This window comes from Camellia sinensis, chromosome 12, assembly GCF_055761805.1.
Source record: "Camellia sinensis isolate YWXY chromosome 12, ASM5576180v1, whole genome shotgun sequence".
Lineage (NCBI taxonomy): Eukaryota > Viridiplantae > Streptophyta > Magnoliopsida > Ericales > Theaceae > Camellia > Camellia sinensis.
This window is the reverse complement of record NC_138972.1, coordinates 1,539,738-1,552,500: the sequence shown is the minus strand read 5'-3', so window position 1 is coordinate 1,552,500 and position 12,763 is coordinate 1,539,738.

The window sequence follows — 12,763 nt, the reverse complement described above, 5'->3', positions numbered from 1 at the left end:
TTGGCCAACATGTCGAGCCACGGCCTCGGCCCGCATGCCATGCTACGGCGTCGCCCAACATGCCATGCCACGGCCTCGGCCCGCATGCCTTGCTACGGCGTCGCCCAACATGCCATGCCACGGCCTCGGCCCGCATGCCATGCCACGGCCTCGGCCCGCATGACATGCCACGGCCTCGGCCCGCATGCCATGCCACGGCCTCGGCCCGCATGCCCTGCCACGGCGTTGCCCAACATGCCATGCCACGGCCTCGGCCCGCATGCCATGCCATGCCACGGCCCGCATGTCTTGCCACGGCGTTGCCAAACATGCCATGCCACGGCCTCGGCCCGCATGCCATGCCACGGCGTCGCCCAACATGCCATGCCACGGCCACGGCCCGCATGCCATGCCACGGCCTCGGCCCGCATGCCTTGCTACGGCGTTGCCCGACATGCCATGCCACGGCCTCGGCCCGCATGCCTTGCCACCGCGTTGCCCAGCATGCCATGCCACCGCGTTGCCCGGCGTGCCGTGCCTTAGCCTTGGCCAACATGTCGAGCCACGGCCTCGGCCCGCATGCCTTGCTACGGCGTCGCCCAACATGCCATGGCACGGCCTCGGCCCGCATGCCATGCCACGGCCTCGGCCCGCATGCCTTGCTACGGCGTCGCCCAACATGCCATGCCACGGCCTCGGCCGGCATTACATGCCACGGCCTCGGCCCGCATTACATGCCACGGCCTCGGCCCGCATGACAAGCCACGGCCTCGGCTCGCATGCCATGCCATGGCCTCGGCCCGCATGCCATGCCATGCCACGGCCCGCATGTCTTGCCACGGCGTTGCCAAACATGCCATGCCACGGCCTCGGCCCGCATGCCATGCCACGGCGTCGCCCAACATGCCATGCCACGGCCACGGCCCGCATGCCATGCCACGGCCTCGGCCCGCATGCCTTGCTACGGCGTTGCCCAACATGCCATGCCACGGCCTCGGCCCGCATGCCTTGCCACCGCGTTGCCCAGCATGCCATGCCACCGCGTTGACCGGCGTGCCATGCCTTAGCCTTGACCAACATGTCGAGCCACGGCCTGGGCCAAACATGCCATGACACGGCGTCGGCCCGCATGCCATGCCACGGCCTCGGCCCGCATGACATGCCACGGCCTCGGCCCGCATGACATGCCACGGCCTCGGCCCGCATGCCTTGCTACGGCGTCGCCCAACATTCCATGCCACGGCCTCGGCCCGCATGCCAAGCCAAGGCCTCGGCCCGCATGACATGCCACGGCCTCGGCCCGCATGCCTTGCCACGACGTCGCCCAACTTGCCACGCCACGGCCTCGGCCCGCATGCCATGCCACGGCCTCGGCTCGCATGACATGCCACGGCCTCGGTCCGCATGCCTTGCTGCGGCGTCGCCCAACATGCCATGCCACGGCCTCGGCCCGCATGCCATGCCACGGCCTCGGCCCGCATGACATGCCACGGCCTCGGACCGCATGCCTTGCTACGGCGTCGCCCAACATGCCATGCCACGGCCCCGGCCCGCATGCCTTGCTACGACGTTGCCCAACAAGCCATGCCACGGCCCCGGCCCGCATGCCTTGCCACCGCGTTGCCCAGCATGCCATGCCACCGCGTTGCCCGGCGTGCCATCCCTTAGCCTTGGCCAACATGCCGTGCCACGGCCTCGGCCCGCAAGCCATGCCATGCCACGGCCCGCATGTCTTGCCACGGCGTTGCCAAACATGCCACGCCACGGCCTCGGCCCGCATGACATGCCACGGCCTCGGACCGCATGCCTTGCTACGGCGTCGCCCAACTTGCCATGCCACGGCCTTGGCCCGCATGCCTTGCTACGACGTTGCCCAACATGCCATGCCACGGCCCCGGCCCGCATGCCTTGCCACCGCGTTGCCCAGCATGCCATGCCACCGCGTTGCCCGGCGTGCCATGCCTTTGCCTTGGCCAACAAGTCGTGCCACGGCCTCGGCCCGCATGCCATGAAATGCCACGGCCCGCATGTCTTGCCCCGGCGTTGCCAAACATGCCATGCCACGGCCTCGGCCCGCATGCCTCGCGACGGCGTCGCCCAACATGCCATGCCACGGCCTCTGCCCGCATGACATGCCACGGCCTCGGCCCGCATGCCTTGCTACGACGTCGCCCAACTTGCCATGCCACGGCCTCGGCGCGCATGACATGCCACGGCCTCGGCCCGCATGCCTTGCTGCGGCGTCGCCCAACATGCCATGGCACGGCCTCGGCCCGCATGCCATGGCACGGCCTCGGCCCGCATGACATGCCACGGCATCGGACCGCATGCCTTGCTACGGCGTCGCCCAACATGCCATGCCAAGGCCTCGGCCCGCATGCCATGCCACGGCCTCGGCCCGCGTGCCTTGCTACGACGTTGCCCAAAATGCCACGCCACGGCCCCGGCCCGCATGCCTTGCCACCGCGTTGCCCAGCATGCGATGCCACCGCGTTGCCCGGCGTGCCATGCCTTAGCCTTGGCCAACTTGTCGTGCCACGGCCTCGGCCCGCATGCCATGCCATGCCACGGCCCGCATGTCTTGCCACGGCGTTGCCAAACATGGCATGCCACGGCCTCGGCCCGCATGCCTTGCTACGGCGTCGCCCAACATGCCATGCCAAGACAGCCCAGCCAAAGCCAGCAGCATGCCATGCCAAGGCCTAGGCCAGCAGCATGCCATGCCACGGCCAAGGCAGGCCAGCCAAAGCCAGCAGCATGCCATGCCAAGGCCAAGGCCAGCAGCATGCCATGCCACGGCCAAGGAAGCCCAGCCAAAGCCAGCAGCATGCCATGCCAAGGCCTAGGCCAGCAGCATGCCATGCCACGGCCAAGGCAGCCCAGCCCAAGCCAGCAGCATGCCATGCCAAGGCCAAGGCCAGCAGCATGCCATGCCACGGCCAAGGCAGGCCAGCCAAAGCCAGCCGCATGCCATGCCAAGGCCAAGGCCAGCAGCATGCCAGGCCACGGCCAAGGCAGCCCAGCCAAAGCCAGCAGCATGCCATGCCAAGGCCAAGGCCAGCAGCATGCCATGCCACGGCCAAGGCAGCCCAGCCCAAGCCAGCAGCATGCCATGCCAAGGCCAAGGCCAGCAGCATGCCATGCCACGACCAAGGCAGGCCAGCCAAAGCCAGCAGCATGCCATGCCATGGCCTAGGCCAGCAGCATGCCATGCCGCGGCCAAGGCAGCCCAGCCAAAGCCAGCAGCATGCCATGCCAAGGCCAAGGCCAGCAGCATGCCATGCCCCGGCCAAGGCAGCCCAGCCAAAGCCAGCAGCATGCCATGCCAAGGCCAAGGCCAGCAGCATGCAATGCCACGGCCAAGGCAGCCCAGCCACAGCCAGCAGCATGCCATGCCAAGGCCAAGGCGAGCAGCATGCCATGCCACGGCCAAGGCAGGCCAGCCAAAGCCAGCAGCAGGCCATGCCAAGGCCTAGGCCAGCAGCATGCCATGCCACGGCCAAGGCAGCCCAGCCAAAGCCAGCAGCACGCCATGCCAAGGCCAAGGCCAGCAGCATGCCATGCCACGGCCAAGGCCAGCAGCATGCCATGCCACGGCCAAGGCAGGCCAGCCAAAGCCAGCAGCATGCCATGCCAAGGCCAAGGCCAGCAGCATGGCATGCCACGGCCAAGGCAGCCCAGCCAAAGCCAGCAGCATGCCATGCCAAGGCCAAGGCCAGCAGCATGCCATGCCACGGCCAAGCCAGCCCAGCCAAAGCTAGCAGCATGCCATGCCAAGGCCTAGGCCAGCAGCATGCCATGCCACGGCCAAGGCAGGCCAGCCAAAGCCAGCAGCATGCCATGCCAAGGCCAAGGCCAGCAGCATGCCATGCCACGGCCAAGGAAGCCCAGCCGAAGCCAGCAGCATGCCATGCCAAGGCCTAGGCCAGCAGCATGCCATGCCACGGCCAAGGCAGCCCAGCCCAAGCCAGCAGCATGCCATGCCAAGGCCAAGGCCAGCAGCATGCCATGCCACGGCCAAGGAAGCCCAGCCAAAGCCAGCAGCATGCCATGCCAAGGCCTAGGCCAGCAGCATGCCATGCCAAGGCCAAGGCAGCCCAGCCCAAGCCTGCAGCATGCCATGCCAAGGCCTAGGCCAGCAGCATGCCATGCCACGGCCAAGGCAGCCCAGCCAAAGCCAGCAGCATGCCATGCCAAGGCCAAGGCGAGCAGCATGCCATGCCACGGCCAAGGCAGGCCAGCCAAAGCCAGCAGCAGGCCATGCCAAGGCCTAGGCCAGCAGCATGCCATGCCACGGCCAAGGCAGCCCAGCCAAAGCCAGCAGCACGCCATGCCAAGGCCAAGGCCAGCAGCATGCCATGCCACGGCCAAGGCCAGCAGCATGCCATGCCACGGCCAAGGCAGGCCAGCCAAAGCCAGCAGCATGCCATGCCAAGGCCAAGGCCAGCAGCATGGCATGCCACGGCCAAGGCAGCCCAGCCAAAGCCAGCAGCATGCCATGCCAAGGCCAAGGCCAGCAGCATGCCATGCCACGGCCAAGCCAGCCCAGCCAAAGCCAGCAGCATGCCATGCCAAGGCCTAGGCCAGCAGCATGCCATGCCACGGCCAAGGCAGGCCAGCCAAAGCCAGCAGCATGCCATGCCAAGGCCAAGGCCAGCAGCATGCCATGCCACGGCCAAGGAAGCCCAGCCAAAGCCAGCAGCATGCCATGCCAAGGCCTAGGCCAGCAGCATGCCATGCCACGGCCAAGGCAGCCCAGCCCAAGCCAGCAGCATGCCATGCCAAGGCCAAGGCCAGCAGCATGCCATGCCACGGCCAAGGAAGCCCAGCCAAAGCCAGCAGCATGCCATGCCAAGGCCTAGGCCAGCAGCATGCCATGCCAAGGCCAAGGCAGCCCAACCCAAGCCAGCAGCATGCCATGCCAAGGCCAAGGCCAGCAGCATGCCATGCCACGGCCAAGGAAGCCCAGCCAAAGCCAGCAGCATGCCATGCCAAGGCCAAGGCCAGCAGCATGCCATGCCACGGCCAAGGCAGGCCAGCCAAAGCCAGCAGCATGCCATGCCAAGGCCAAGGCCAGCAGCATGCCAGGCCACGGCCAAGGCAGCCCAGCCAAAGCCAGCAGCATGCCATGCCAAGGCCAAGGCCAGCAGCATGCCATGCCACGGCCAAGGCAGCCCAGCCAATGCCAGCAGCATGCCATGCCAAGGCCAAGGCCAGCAGCATGCCATGCCACGGCCAAGGCAGGCCAGCCAAAGCCAGCAGCAGGCCATGCCAAGGCCTAGGCCAGCAGCATGCCATGCCACGGCCAAGGCAGCCCAGCCAAAGCCAGCAGCACGCCATGCCAAGGCCAAGGCCAGCAGCATGCCATGCCACGGCCAAGGCAGGCCAGCCAAAGCCAGCAGCATGCCATGCCAAGGCTAAGGCCAGCAGCATGCCATGCCACGGCCAAGGCAGGCCAGCCCAAGCCAGCAGCATGCCATGCCAAGGCCAAGGCCAGCAGCATGCCATGCCACGGCCAAGGCAGTCCAGCCCAAGCCAGCAGCATGCCATGCCAAGGCCAAGGCCAGCAGCATGCCATGCCACGGCCAAGGCAGGCCAGCCAAAGCCAGCAGCATGCCATGCCAAGGCCTAGGCCAGCAGCATGCCATGCCACGGCCAAGGCAGGCCTGCCAAAGCCAGCAGCATGCCATGCCAAGGCCAAGGCCAGCAGCATGCCATGCCACGGCCAAGGCAGCCCAGCCAAAGCCAGCAGCATGCCATGCCAAGGCCAAGGCCAGCAGCATGCCATGCCACGGCCAACATGCCATGCCACCGCCTTGGCCAGCATGTCGTGCCACCGCCACGGCCAGCATGCCATGCCGGTCCGTTGCCCAGCATGCCACGGCCGTGGCGGCGTGGCAAGCCACGGCCTCGGCCAGCATGCCATGCCACGGCCTCGGCATGCCACCGCCTTGTGCAGCGTTGGCCAGCATGCCTTGGCCGGCATGCCATGCCAATGCCTTGGGCCAACATGGCGTGCCACGGGCTGGGCGAGCATGCCACGCCACGGCCTTGGCTAGCAGCAAGGCATGCCACGGCCTCGGCGAGCATGCCATGCCATGCCAAGGCCAAGGCCAAGGCCAAAGCCAAGGCCAAGGCCAAGGCCAAGGCAGTGGGCAAGGCCAAGTCCCTGTGCAAGGCAAGGCCAAGGCCAAGGCCAAGGCCATGGCATGCCACCGCCTCGATGGATCTTTTTGAACATGATTCTTTTATAATCTTACCCAAACCGTGCAACACAATTAAAAATGCACTACAATCAATTTTAAATGTCATTCCCTATTTTTTTGCAATTTTTCTGGAGCTTTTCGAATTTTTAAAGCCCTTATTTGGCATAAAAAAATCAAAATAAAATAAAAAAAATGAAAAAAATAATTTAATAATTTCTATAGTTACTAGTGAATCATCCTTTAATTATGGGAATTTTTCCATAATTTTTTGACCATTTTTATTAATTTTTATTATTTTTTAAGTATTAATATCGAAATAAATTAAAATAAAATATTTTCGGTAAAAAAATATTTTTTTAAATTTTTTTTTATGGTGTATTAAATTATTTCCAACAACTTTCATGTTGAAAGTTTTGGCAAAAAACCATTACTTTTTAAAAAACCCCATTATGACTCCTCGAACATGCTTGATGTTTCCTCCTGCCAGATTGAAAAGGGCTTAACAGGCTATTATAAGGGGGGGGCACCTCCCTTGCCCAGGGCAAGGCAGTGGCAGGTACGCCCCATGTTGGGCGCGGCCTGGGCTGCGGCCTTGGGTTACATGCACTGCGGCTCGACCGCGGCCTGGGCTGCGGCCTTGGGCGGCTCGGCCGCGGCCTTGGGCGGCCTGGACCGCGGCCTTGGGCGGCCTTGCGCGGCCTGGGCGCGGCCTGGGCGCGGCCTTGCGCGGCCTGGCCGCGGCCTTGGACAGCAAGGCGTGGCATGCGCGCGGGCGTGGGCGGCCTGGCATGCGCGCGGCATGGGCAGCACGGCATGGCATGCGCACGGCCTGGGCGGCCTGGCATGCAGCCGGCCTGGCATGCCCGCGGCGTGGGCAGCACGGCATGGCATGCGCACGGCCTGGGCGGCCTGGCATGCAGCCGGCCTGGCATGCCCGCGGCGTGGGCAGCACGGCATGGCATGCGCACGGCCTGGGCGGCCTGGCATGCAGCCGGCCTGGGCAGCACGGCATGGCATGCGCACGGCCTGGGCGGCCTGGCATGCGGCCGGCCAGGGCAGCCTGGCCTGGCATGCCCGCGGCGTGGGCAGCGTGGCCTGTGCGTATACCGCGCGCGTGGTCTTTTGACCACGGTGCGCGTGTTGCGCGCATGGTCGCACACGCCTTTGCACGCCTTCGCACGCAACGCACGTCTAGTGATAAGAACCGCAGCCAAGGCAGCCCAGCCCCAAGGCCAAGGCCAGCAGCATGGCATGCCACGGCGAAGGCAGCCCAGCCAAAGCCAGCAGCATGCCATGCCAAGGCCTAGGCCAGCAGCATGCCATGCCACGGCCAAGGCAGGCCAGCCAAAGCCAGCAGCATGCCATGCCAAGGCCAAGGCCAGCAGCATGCCATGCCAAGGCCAAGGCCAGCAGCATGCGATGCCAAGGCCTAGGCCAGCAGCATGCCATGCCACGGCCAAGGCAGCCCAGCCAAAGCCAGCAACATGCCATGCCAAGGCCAAGGCCAGCAGCATGCCATGCCACGGCCAAGGCAGCCCAGCCAAAGCCAGCAGCATGCCATGCCAAGGCCAAGGCCAGCAGCATGGCATGCCACGGCCAAGGCAGCCCAGCCAAAGCCAGCAGCATGCCATGCCAAGGCCAAGGCCAGCAGCATGCCATGCCACGGCCAAGGCAGCCCAGCCAAAGCCAGCAGCATGCCATGCCAAGGCCAAGGCCAGCAGCATGCCATGCCACGGCCAAGGCAGGCCAGCCAAAGCCAGCAGCAAGCCATGCCAAGGCCTAGGCCAGCAGCATGCCATGCCACGGCCAAGGCAGCCCAGCCAAAGCCAGCACCATGCCATGCCAAGGCCAAGGCCAGCAGCATGCCATGCCACGGCCAAGGCAGCCCAGCCAAAGCCAGCAGCATGCCATGCCAAGGCCAAGGCCAGCAGCATGCCATGCCACGGCCAAGGCAGGCCAGCCAAAGCCAGCAGCAGGCCATGCCAAGGCCTAGGCCAGCAGCATGCCATGCCACGGCCAAGGCAGCCCAGCCAAAGCCAGCAGCACGCCATGCCAAGGCCAAGGCCAGCAGCATGCCATGCCACGGCCAAGGCCAGCAGCATGCCATGCCACGGCCAAGGCAGGCCAGCCAAAGCCAGCAGCATGCCATGCCAAGGCCAAGGCCAGCAGCATGCCATGCCAAGGCCAAGGCCAGCAGCATGCCATGCCAAGGCCTAGGCCAGCAGCATGCCATGCCACGGCCAAGGCAGCCCAGCCAAAGCCAGCAACATGCCATGCCAAGGCCAAGGCCAGCAGCATGCCATGCCACGGCCAAGGCAGCCCAGCCAAAGCCAGCAGCATGCCATGCCAAGGCCAGGGCCAGCAGCATAGCATGCCACGGCCAAGGCAGCCCAGCCAAAGCCAGCAGCATGCCATGCCAAGGCCAGGGCCAGCAGCATGCCATGCCACGGCCAAGGCAGCCCAGCCAAAGCCAGCAGCATGCCATGCCAAGGCCATGGCCAGCAGCATGCCATGCCACGGCCAAGGCAGCCCAGCCAAACCCAGCAGCATGCCATGCCAAGGCCAAGGCCAGCAGCATGCCATGCCACGGCCAAGGCAGGCCAGCCAAAGCCAGCAGCAGGCCATGCCAAGGCCTAGGCCAGCAGCATGCCATGCCACGGCCAAGGCAGCCCAGCCAAAGCCAGCAGCACGCCATGCCAAGGCCAAGGCCAGCAGCATGCCATGCCACGGCCAAGGCCAGCAGCATGCCATGCCACGGCCAAGGCCAGCAGCATGCCATGCCACGGCCAAGGCAGGCCAGCCAAAGCCAGCAGCATGCCATGCCAAGGCCAAGGCCAGCAGAATGCCAGGCCACGGCCAAGGCAGCCCAGCCAAAGCCAGCAGCATGCCATGCCAAGGCCAAGGCCAGCAGCATGCCATGCCACGGCCAAGGCAGCCCAGCCAAAGCCAGCAGCATGCCATGCCAAGGCCAAGGCCAGCAGCATGCCATGCCACGGCCAAGGCAGGCCAGCCAAAGCCAGCAGCAGGCCATGCCAAGGCCTAGGCCAGCAGCATGCCATGCCACGGCCAAGGCAGCCCAGCCAAAGCCAGCAGCACGCCATGCCAAGGCCAAGGCCAGCAGCATGCCATGCCACGGCCAAGGCAGCCCAGCCAAAGCCAGCAGCATGCCATGCCAAGGCCTAGGCCAGCAGCATGCCATGCCACGGCCAAGGCAGCCCAGCCCAAGCCAGCAGCATGCCATGCCAAGGCCAAGGCCAGCAGCATGCCATGCCACGGCCAAGGCAGCCCAGGCAAAGCCAGCAGCATGCCATGCCAAGGCCAAGGCCAGCAGCATGCGATGCCACGGCCAAGACAGCCCAGCCAAAGCCAGCAGCATGCCATGCCATGGCCTAGGCCAGCAGCATGCCATGCCGCGGCCAAGGCAGGCCAGCCAAAGCCAGCAGCAAGCCATGCCAAGGCCAAGGCCAGCAGCATGCCATGCCCCGGCCAAGGAAGCCCAGCGAAAGCCAGCAGCATGCCATGCCAAGGCCTAGGGCAGCAGCATGCCATGCCACGGCCAAGGCAGCCCAGCCAAAGCCAGCAGCATGCCATGCCAAGGCCAAGGCCAGCAGCATGCCATGCCACGGCCAAGGCAGGCCAGCCAAAGCCAGCAGCATGCCATGCCAAGGCCAAGGCCAGCAGCATGCCATGCCACGGCCAAGGCAGCCCAGCCAAAGCCAGCAGCATGCCATGCTAAGGCCAAGGCCAGCAGCATGCCATGCCACGGCCAAGGCAGGCCAGCCAAAGCCAGCAGCATGCCATGCCAAGGCCTAGGCCAGCAGCATGCCATGCCACGGCCAAGGCAGGCCTGCCAAAGCCAGCAGCATGCCATGCCAAGGCCAAGGCCAGCAGCATGCCATGCCACGGCCAACGCAGCCCAGCCAAAGCCAGCAGCATGCCATGCCAAGGCCAAGGCCAGCAGCATGCCATGCCACGGCCAAGGCAGCCCAGCCCAAGCCAGCAGCATGCCATGCCAAGGCCTAGGCCAGCAGCATGCCATGCCACGGCCAAGGCAGGCCAGCCAAAGCCAGCAGCATGCCATGCCAAGGCCAAGGCCAGCAGCATGGCATGCCACGGCCAAGGCAGCCCAGCCAAAGCCAGCAGCATGCCATGCCAAGGCCAAGGCCAGCAGCATGCCATGCCACGGCCAAGGCAGGCCAGCCAAAGCCAGCAGCATGCCATGCCAAGGCCTAGGCCAGCAGCATGCCATGCCACGGCCAAGGCAGGCCTGCCAAAGCCAGCAGCATGCCTTGCCAAGGCCAAGGCCAGCAGCATGCCATGCCACGGCCAAGGCAGCCCAGCCAAAGCCAGCAGCATGCCATGCCAAGGCCAAGGCCAGCAGCATGCCATGCCACGGCCAAGGCAGCCCAGCCAAAGCCAGCAGCATGCCATGCCAAGGCCTAGGCCAGCAGCATGCCATGCCACGGCGAAGGCAGCCCAGCCCAAGCCAGCAGCATGCCATGCCAAGGCCAAGGCCAGCAGCATGCCATGCCACGGCCAAGGCAGCCCAGCCAAAGCCAGCAGCTTGCCATGCCAAGGCCAAGGCCAGCAGCATGGCATGCCACGGCCAAGGCAGCCCAGCCAAAGCCAGCAGCATGCCATGCCAAGGCCAAGGCCAGCAGCATGCCATGCCACGGCCAAGACAGCCCAGCCAAAGCCAGCAGCATGCCATGCCAAGGCCTAGGCCAGCAGCATGCCATGCCACGGCCAAGGCAGGCCAGCCAAAGCCAGCAGCATGCCATGCCAAGGCCAAGGCCAGCAGCATGCCATGCCACGGGCAAGGAAGCCCAGCCAAAGCCAGCAGCATGCCATGCCAAGGCCTAGGCCAGCAGCATGCCATGCCACGGCCAAGGCAGCCCAGCCCAAGCCAGCAGCATGCCATGCCAAGGCCAAGGCCAGCAGCATGCCATGCCACGGCCAAGGCAGGCCAGCCAAAGCCAGCCGCATGCCATGCCAAGGCCAAGGCCAGCAGCATGCCAGGCCACGGCCAAGGCAGCCCAGCCAAAGCCAGCAGCATGCCATGCCAAGGCCAAGGCCAGCAGCATGCCATGCCACGGCCAAGGCAGCCCAGCCCAAGCCAGCAGCATGCCATGCCAAGGCCAAGGCCAGCAGCATGCCATGCCACGACCAAGGCAGGCCAGCGAAAGCCAGCAGCATGCCATGCCATGGCCTAGGCCAGCAGCATGCCATGCCGCGGCCAAGGCAGCCCAGCCAAAGCCAGCAGCATGCCATGCCAAGGCCAAGGCCAGCAGCATGCCATGCCCCGGCCAAGGCAGCCCAGCCAAAGCCAGCAGCATGCCATGCCAAGGCCAAGGCCAGCAGCATGCCATGCCACGGCCAAGGCCAAGGCCAAGGCAGCCCATCCGAAGCCAGCAACATTCCATGCCAAGGCCAACGCAGCCCAGCCAAAGCCAGCGGCATGCCATGCCAAGGCCAAGGCCAGCCGCATGTCTTGCCACGGCCTTGTCCCGCAGCGTGGCGTGCCTTGGCCTTGGGCTAGAACATCGCATGCCACGCCCTTGGCAAGCAATCCTGTCCCTCGTGTAATTGCCATTTGGTTTGGCTTTGACTTACGTATATGTTGCCCTGCGAAATGCTTGTCCCTCGGGTAATAGCCGTTTGGTTGCCTTTGGACTTGCGAACACGTTGCTAGTGCTTTCCCCAGTGGAAGCTTGTTGTGAAAAGTATGTCCCTCGGAAGTTGCCTGGTGCGTTTGTTATTTGCATTCGAGCTATCCGATGCTTGCTCGGTTTCTCTAAGAGTTTTTGCACGTTCGTCGGGCTTTTTAATTATTTATTTACTCATAAAAATTATAATAAAATAAATTAAAAATAAAAAAATAATTAAAAAAATTACTATAATTACTAGTGCCTCATCTTATAATTGTTGGAATTTTTCTAGAATTTTTTGAGTATTTTTAGTAATTTTTATTATTTTTTAAGTATTAAAATTGAAATAAATTAAAATAAAATATTCCGGTGGCCAAATATTTTTTTATAATTTTTTTTATGGTGTATTAAATTATTTCATACAACTTTCATGTTGAAAGTTTTGGCAAAAAACCATTACTTTTTAAAAAAACCCCATTATGACTCCTCGAACATGGTTGATGTTTCCTCCTGCCAGATTGAAAAGGGCTTAACAGGCTATTATAAGGGGGGGGCACCTCCCTTAAGGCTGGCCAGCATGGCCAGGCCACAGGCCACGCCTATGCCTAGGCGGGCGCTTGGCACATGCCATCGCTTGGCTTGTGGCATTGGCTTGTGGCATCGAAACTACATAGCCAAGCACGGGATGCGTCGAGTGGCGGCCCGCGGTGGTGGCGGTGGCACGTTGGCCTTGCCTGCATGCCATGCCACAGCCTTGGCCAGCAACATGGCATGCCAAAGCCTTGGCCAGCAGCATGCCATGCCCTGGCCTTGGCAAGCATGTCATGCCACGGCCTTGGCCAGCAGCATGCCATGCCACGGCCTTGGCCAGCAGCATGCCATGCCCCGGCCTTGGCCAGCATGTCATGCCACGGCCTTGGCCAGCAGCAT